The following is a 6,603-nucleotide window of genomic DNA, read 5'->3' as shown; positions in this document are numbered from 1 at the left end:
TTGTGAGACACACTTCACATACTTATCTAAGTACCAACGAAAGCCCTGAAATTATAATTAGAGTCTCCTGGAGGGAGAGCGTGACACTTGTGTATAGATCTATACGGGACTGACAATCCCGCACCTTAACTGTTAGCTACAGTTAGGCCGGTAGGCCTAGGGTGACAAATGTCGTACCGATTCCAACGCCTGAAGAACGTCGTATACAGGCCATCTTAGGTCATCAAGCATGGTTATAATAACTCACAACTGGGTATTGAACAATACGATTAGTGTAAGAATAAGTAAACAACTTCACATAGTTTTGTTAAATAATAAAATTACAATACAATATTTTACAGTACAGCTGGTGGATCCAGGCAAATACAATCACATAATTTCATACAAGTACAACTACAGTATACCAATTTCTTAATACAAAGAAACTTACATTTCAGGGAACATTTATTTTATGGTTTTATGTGCATTAAAACTACATCATACTATTTTAGAGTACAACAACATTTACACGTTTTGGTCTTAGGGTATTAAGAGTACAACATATTTACAACAGAAAATATAGGATTTTCTGGAAGAACATACTTACATTTTCAAGGAACAAAAGACATATTTCAATTACAAAAATGCTTATGAACCCACCAACTTAATTGTTGACACTCTTTTCAAAAGTACTTGTATTCTCAGGAAATCAGTAAACAGGTACTCACATGTTTTGAGAAGACAGAGCTTCATAGTGTTACGTCTTTTAGTTTTTTCTATACATTTTGGTGTCAAGTATACATTGATTTGAACACAAATGTAAAACTGTACATTATTAATATCATGGTTGGTGTACTTTGATTACTATTATGCAATTGTTGTGATATTGTACATCACGTCATCCTCCCCCGAACGTTTCCACCGTTCCGGTTTAGGGTGTGACAGATTGGTATCTGAGCATTGTTTATAGTGAATTAAGTATATCAAAACACAAAAGATATACAACTATAAATACAATGGGGCCGAAACGCTCTGACTAAAAGTATAGTTTTAAAATACAAGTATTTTTGTAAAAGTATACGAACATGCATTGATGTGTATAAAATATACCTATCAACTTTTAAATTTATACTAACTATGCACCTATAGGAAGTGTACCTAGTCAGATTATAGTATATCGTGGGTAAGTCGGGTGTCGATCACAGGGAACAATATTTAATTAATAAAATAATTACTAAAACCTAAACTAAGAAAAACAACTAAAAGTGGGGGTTTTATCTGATTTTAGAAGTTCAGAAAAACTTAAACACTCAACTAAAAATGATTATAATCAATATACTAAAACACCTTCTTTTAGATTCGAATCCACCTTTTTCCTATGGTTAGTTCTTATTTGTGGATTACTTAAGTTGGTTACCAATTTATATGTAATTAGTGATATTGGTCAAATCTACTAATATTTTCACCAATTCATGAACTACTTTGTATGTTCATACACAAGCAAAACACAAAATTAGTTATTCACTATAGATAGGCTATGTAAGATTTATCTAAGCAAACACAATTATGGTCACAATTATGTTCTCCAACACAACTAAATTTGTTACTTTTATTACTTATCTAAGATTTGGTCGATCCTAGCTCTAGCAATATAATGGTCACTAAATCACTAGGTAATCAAGTTCATGTAATTTAATGGTCACTAAGCTACACTACACTTGAAATTAAGCAACAATGTTACAAACTTTAATATTCTAGGTAATGATAATCAAACACATGCATAAACCAAATTCATATAATCCATAAAGTAAGAAACTAACTCATAGTTTTAGGTTTCATATAACTAAACGAAAGCAAGGGTTTTTAGCTAATAATCACAGCTGATGAACACATAAACATAAGGTAAACTAAGCTAAACATCATTAAACTAAGCAAACCGAATGTGTAGATGTGAATCCTTGCTCCAATCGACTTCCTAGCTTCCAAAATTGGCCCCAAAGGGTTCTTAGAAGGGTTTTGTCGCAATACTTCTCCAGAAAGTCCCCTCCAATTCCCCCAATTCGTCATAATGTTCAGATATATATACTTTCCTAAAATCTGGCCACCACGACGTGGTAAAGGCACCACGTGGTGGTCCTCGTGTTTATCCCGTATTCCCCAAGCGATCGTCAAGAGTCGCGAAGATTACATTCACCACGTCGTGGTTATCGAGAATCAACATATTCTCAAAACATCAAAGTTGTCCGAAATTGTGTCTAGTTTTCAGATCATTTTGAATCACGTCAATCGGAGTTACGAGTCATGAGATATTTCAAAATACTGACGAGGGGTCAAGCTGTCCAGCAACATTCTTTTTGTGTCTTCTTCTTGCCTAAGATTTTCATTCTTGCTTCCACCTTCCATATTGCTTCCGAGAATGTCTTTTACGCTTCATAAAAGATATTAAACATAATATGCACATGTCAAAATACCCCACACTTATCTTTTGCTTGCCCCCAAGCAAAACTATTTTTTTAAGTCTAACTTTCATCACCAATATCACATCAGACAATCCATTCTGAACTCATCCATTAGACCAAGACCTCAATACGTATATTTGTGTCTAAGGTTCCTAAAAACTTCCCCAATCCTAGCTACTCACAATCCTTATGAACTTTCACCCCTTAGCTTATACGACACTCATTTCTGCAACCCTCCGAATCAATCCTCAGAAATCTTTCTTAACCTCAAGGTATTTTTGGTTAAGCTACCCAATCATACATAATCTAGAAAAATTACAACTTTAGATACCACAATAGAGCTCTTTGGAATTCTTCATTTTTTGATATTTGATCTTTTATTTCCTTGAATTCACCACCTTTTTGTTTGATGTTTGGTATCTTCACTTTTTGATTCTTCTGAATTTTTGATCCTTTGATATTCATACTTTGATAGCTCCAAAATTTTTACAGCTCTTTGGTAATTTCTCTCTCTCTCTCTCTCTCTCTCTCTCTTTAATTTCTCACTTTTTTGGCTCAAATCCTACCTGCTTAAGCAAGGGAGCTTAACTTCAACCTTTATCGGTTAGAGGCATTAGTCTAAGTGCAATGACTACATAAGCTCTCCTGGATAGATTTCAGGTACATGCTGCAGAAATTATTATGCCATATAAACTACCAGATTACCTTTCATATCTCATGGCTTTTCACTAATAATGGGAAGCCACAAATATACTATAACATATATTGGCTTAGTTAAACGTTTGAGCTCGCATCGGATCATCCCACGCAACACTAGCAACTTAAGTTTAAACTATTATCACTAGATTTAATTTGTAGATTGTTATTTGAAACCTATTCCTAAAATTTTTAAATTTTCTAGCAATTTACTTTTTCTACCCCTACCCCACACTTATTACATACAATGTTCTCATTGTATGCATAAAATAATATAAAGAAATAAAAAGGAGAAAAAGGAACAGCCTACCCTGGGATAGTAGTGGCGAGATCGAATTCTGAGACTTGGGTGGAAAGCTTAGACTTCTCGTATAATTGTTGCAAATAGTACTTCTGGACCTTCTTCTTGTGAATGCAAATGTGCCGGATCGAATGAAATCAATGAACCATTCTTGAAATATGTGTTAAACCGCTGCCACGACGTGGGATAGCAACGCCACGTCGTGGTGTCGAGCAATGATCATCAAGGTCGAGTAAAATAATGTTGCCACGACGTGGTTTAAGGATGCCACGTTGTGGTGTAGTAAGATTCGGTAGCGATTAAAATTTTTGCTACGACGTGTTGATGATGTCCACGTCGTGGTGGCTTCTCAGAGAATCTTCTAAGATTGAAACAGGTGGGCATCGACTCTTTGTAACGTGTAAGACAATTCCTACTCATCTTTTCAGTAAATAATCTTCAAAATTCTTTTCTCTTCATTATGTGGGAACCCTACACTTATTCAAAAATTTGTTCTTCAATTATGATCTTCAAAAATCGCACGACTTCTTGAAATTAAGCTCCTTCACTGCTTTAATTTCGTTCAACACTACAAAATAAGATCAAGAACTAGAGAAACAAATCAATTCATTCAGTTAAACTAAAAAAACTAAAAATTAAAAATTAAAAACTAAAACAAATCAAAAGGAAACGAAAATGCAAACTCATAAAAATCGGGTTGCCTCCCGACAAGCGCTTCTTTTTGAGAAGTCGTGAGCCGGACTCCTTCTCACTCTACGTTGCGTCGGGTGGAAGTGTAACCTCCCCGTTCTCCATCATCTTGAACCTTACTCGTTTGTAAGCAACCCTTCTATTGAATGCCTTTATTGAACTTTCTTGCATTGTTGGGTTGACATCTTCTTTACGTTTTCGCTTGGGTTCTTTCCTCATTCTCGTGTCTTTAGCTTTTTCCTTGTCTCTTTTCGGGTTTTTCTTTTCAAAATGAGACTCATCACTCTCTACTTCTTTTTCTTCAATCGCCTCTGTCACTGGATTTGGTGGTCTTGTAAAAGCAAACACCTCAAACATCATTGGCGTTGACACTGAAGGTTTTGAATAATTCACTTCTTTTTCCCTTTGCTCTTTTGGTAAAGGCTCCTCCCACTCCTCCCACTCTTCTTCCTTCATGCGTTCAAATTCATCATGATTAAGGAACTTCGTGTTTTCTTGTTTCATCAAATTTGCATTGGCACGAGATGGGAAAGGAAGAGGTGGTCGATACAGCCCAAGAACAGAAAAATCATAATCTTCTTTTATTGCCCACGACGTGGCACTATTGCCTCCACGTCGTGGCAACTAGGCAGCTTCACGATACTCTTCTTCTTCTTTCTTTTTTTACTTTGAGTGACTGATTAGACTCCTCTTCAAGGTCCTTCATATGCATCAATTCATCTTCTTTTTTTGTATCAACGGCCATAGCTTGAGCATTTTGGATTGACTCGATTTTTTGTGAAGTTGAATCCGGTAGCTTTTCTTGTACAAGCCTTGTTAATTTCACCACTTGCGTATAGATACTTAAAATAGATTCTTTTTGTTCTCTAAGTATTGCGACTGTAGCATCATGTCGTTTTTCACTAGCTTCCATGAATCTAAATAACACTGACTCGAGAGCAGATATTTTCTCTGACTGAACTTGCTCAATTTGGTAGAGATCATGCTTAAGTTCTTGAATTTCTTTCACATCTCGTTCTCTCTTGTACTCCACCTCACAATCCTCAGTAGAATGGGGTCCCCAACAAGCTCTACATCTATCATGAATTGATCCTCCCATTTTTGTGATCTTTTCTTCTATTACATCAAGCATTACAATAACTACACTAATAGCATCTTGACCTCCATATTTACTTGATTTTTCTTTCGTGACATCCACCTTTGAGTTGTGATATTCTCTTGAATGCTTAGCGAATTCTTCAATCAAAGCTTTATTTGTTGTCGGATCCTTCTTGGTCATGGGCCCTTACGAGTCTAGAAATTGGCGAGTACACACATTGACTCCATCATAAAATATTAAAATTTCTTGTTGCACATTAAAGTCATGTTGAGGGCAATGTCGTAACAAACTCTTGTAACGCTCCCAAGCTTCATATAGTGAATCCCCTTCTAATTGTTGAAAATTCTCCGCTTCTAGTCAGATTATAGTATAGCTTGGGTAAGTCGGGTATCGATGACATGGAACGGTATTTAATTAATAAAATAATTACTAAAAGCTAAACTAAGTAAAACAACTAAAAGTGGGGGTTTTATGTGATTTTAGAAGTTGAGAAAAACTTAAGCACTCAACTAAAAATGATTATAATCAATATACTAAAACACTTTCGTTTAGTTTCGAATCCATCTTTTTCCTATGGTTAGTTCTTATTTATGGATGACTTAAGTTGGTTACCAATTTATATGTAATTAGTGATATTGGTCAAATATACTAATATTTTCACCAATTCATGAACTACTTTGTATGGTCATACACAAGCAAAACACAAAATTAGTTATTCATTATAGATGGACTATGTAAGATTTATCTAAGCAAACACAATTATGGTCACAATTATGTTCTCCAGCACAACTAAATTTGTTACTTTTATTACTTATCTAAGATTTGGTCGATCCTAGCTCTAGCAATATAATGGTCACTAAATCACTAGATAATCAAGTTCATGTAATTTAATGGTCACTAAGCTACACTAAATTGAAATTAAGCAACAAAGTTACAAACTTTAATATGCTAGGTAATGATAATCAAACACATGCATAAACCAAATTCATATAAACCATAAAGTAAGAAACTAACTCATAGTTTTAGGTTTCATCTAACTAAACGAAAGCAAGGGTTTTTTTAGCTCATAATCACAGCTGATGAACTCATAAACATAAGGTAAACTAAGCTAAACATCATTAAACTAAGCAAACCGAATGTGTAGATGTGAATCCTTGTTCCAATCGACTTCCTATCTTCCAAAATCGGACCCAAAGGGTTCTTAGAAGGGTTTTTGTCGCAATACTTCTCCGGAAAGTCCCCTCCAATTCCCCCAATTCGTCATAATGTTCGGATATATATATATATATATATATATATATATATATATATATATATATATATATATATATATATATATATATATATATATATATACACTTTCCTAAAATCTTGCCACC

General features: G+C 34.6%; 1 pseudogene; it reads left to right on the top strand.

The window, feature by feature from the left end:
• The first annotated feature begins 5,483 nt into the window (after nucleotides 1-5,483).
• Nucleotides 5,484-5,568, top strand: LOC145128092 (small nucleolar RNA R71; annotated as a pseudogene).
• Nucleotides 5,569-6,603: the final 1,035 nt, after the last annotated feature.

Source organism: Lactuca virosa, chromosome 7 (assembly GCF_052849685.1).
Source record: "Lactuca virosa cultivar CGN04683 chromosome 7, Lactuca_virosa_CGN04683_v6, whole genome shotgun sequence".
NCBI classification, from domain to species: Eukaryota; Viridiplantae; Streptophyta; class Magnoliopsida; order Asterales; family Asteraceae; genus Lactuca; species Lactuca virosa.
This window is presented reverse-complemented; position numbering and strand designations above follow the sequence as displayed.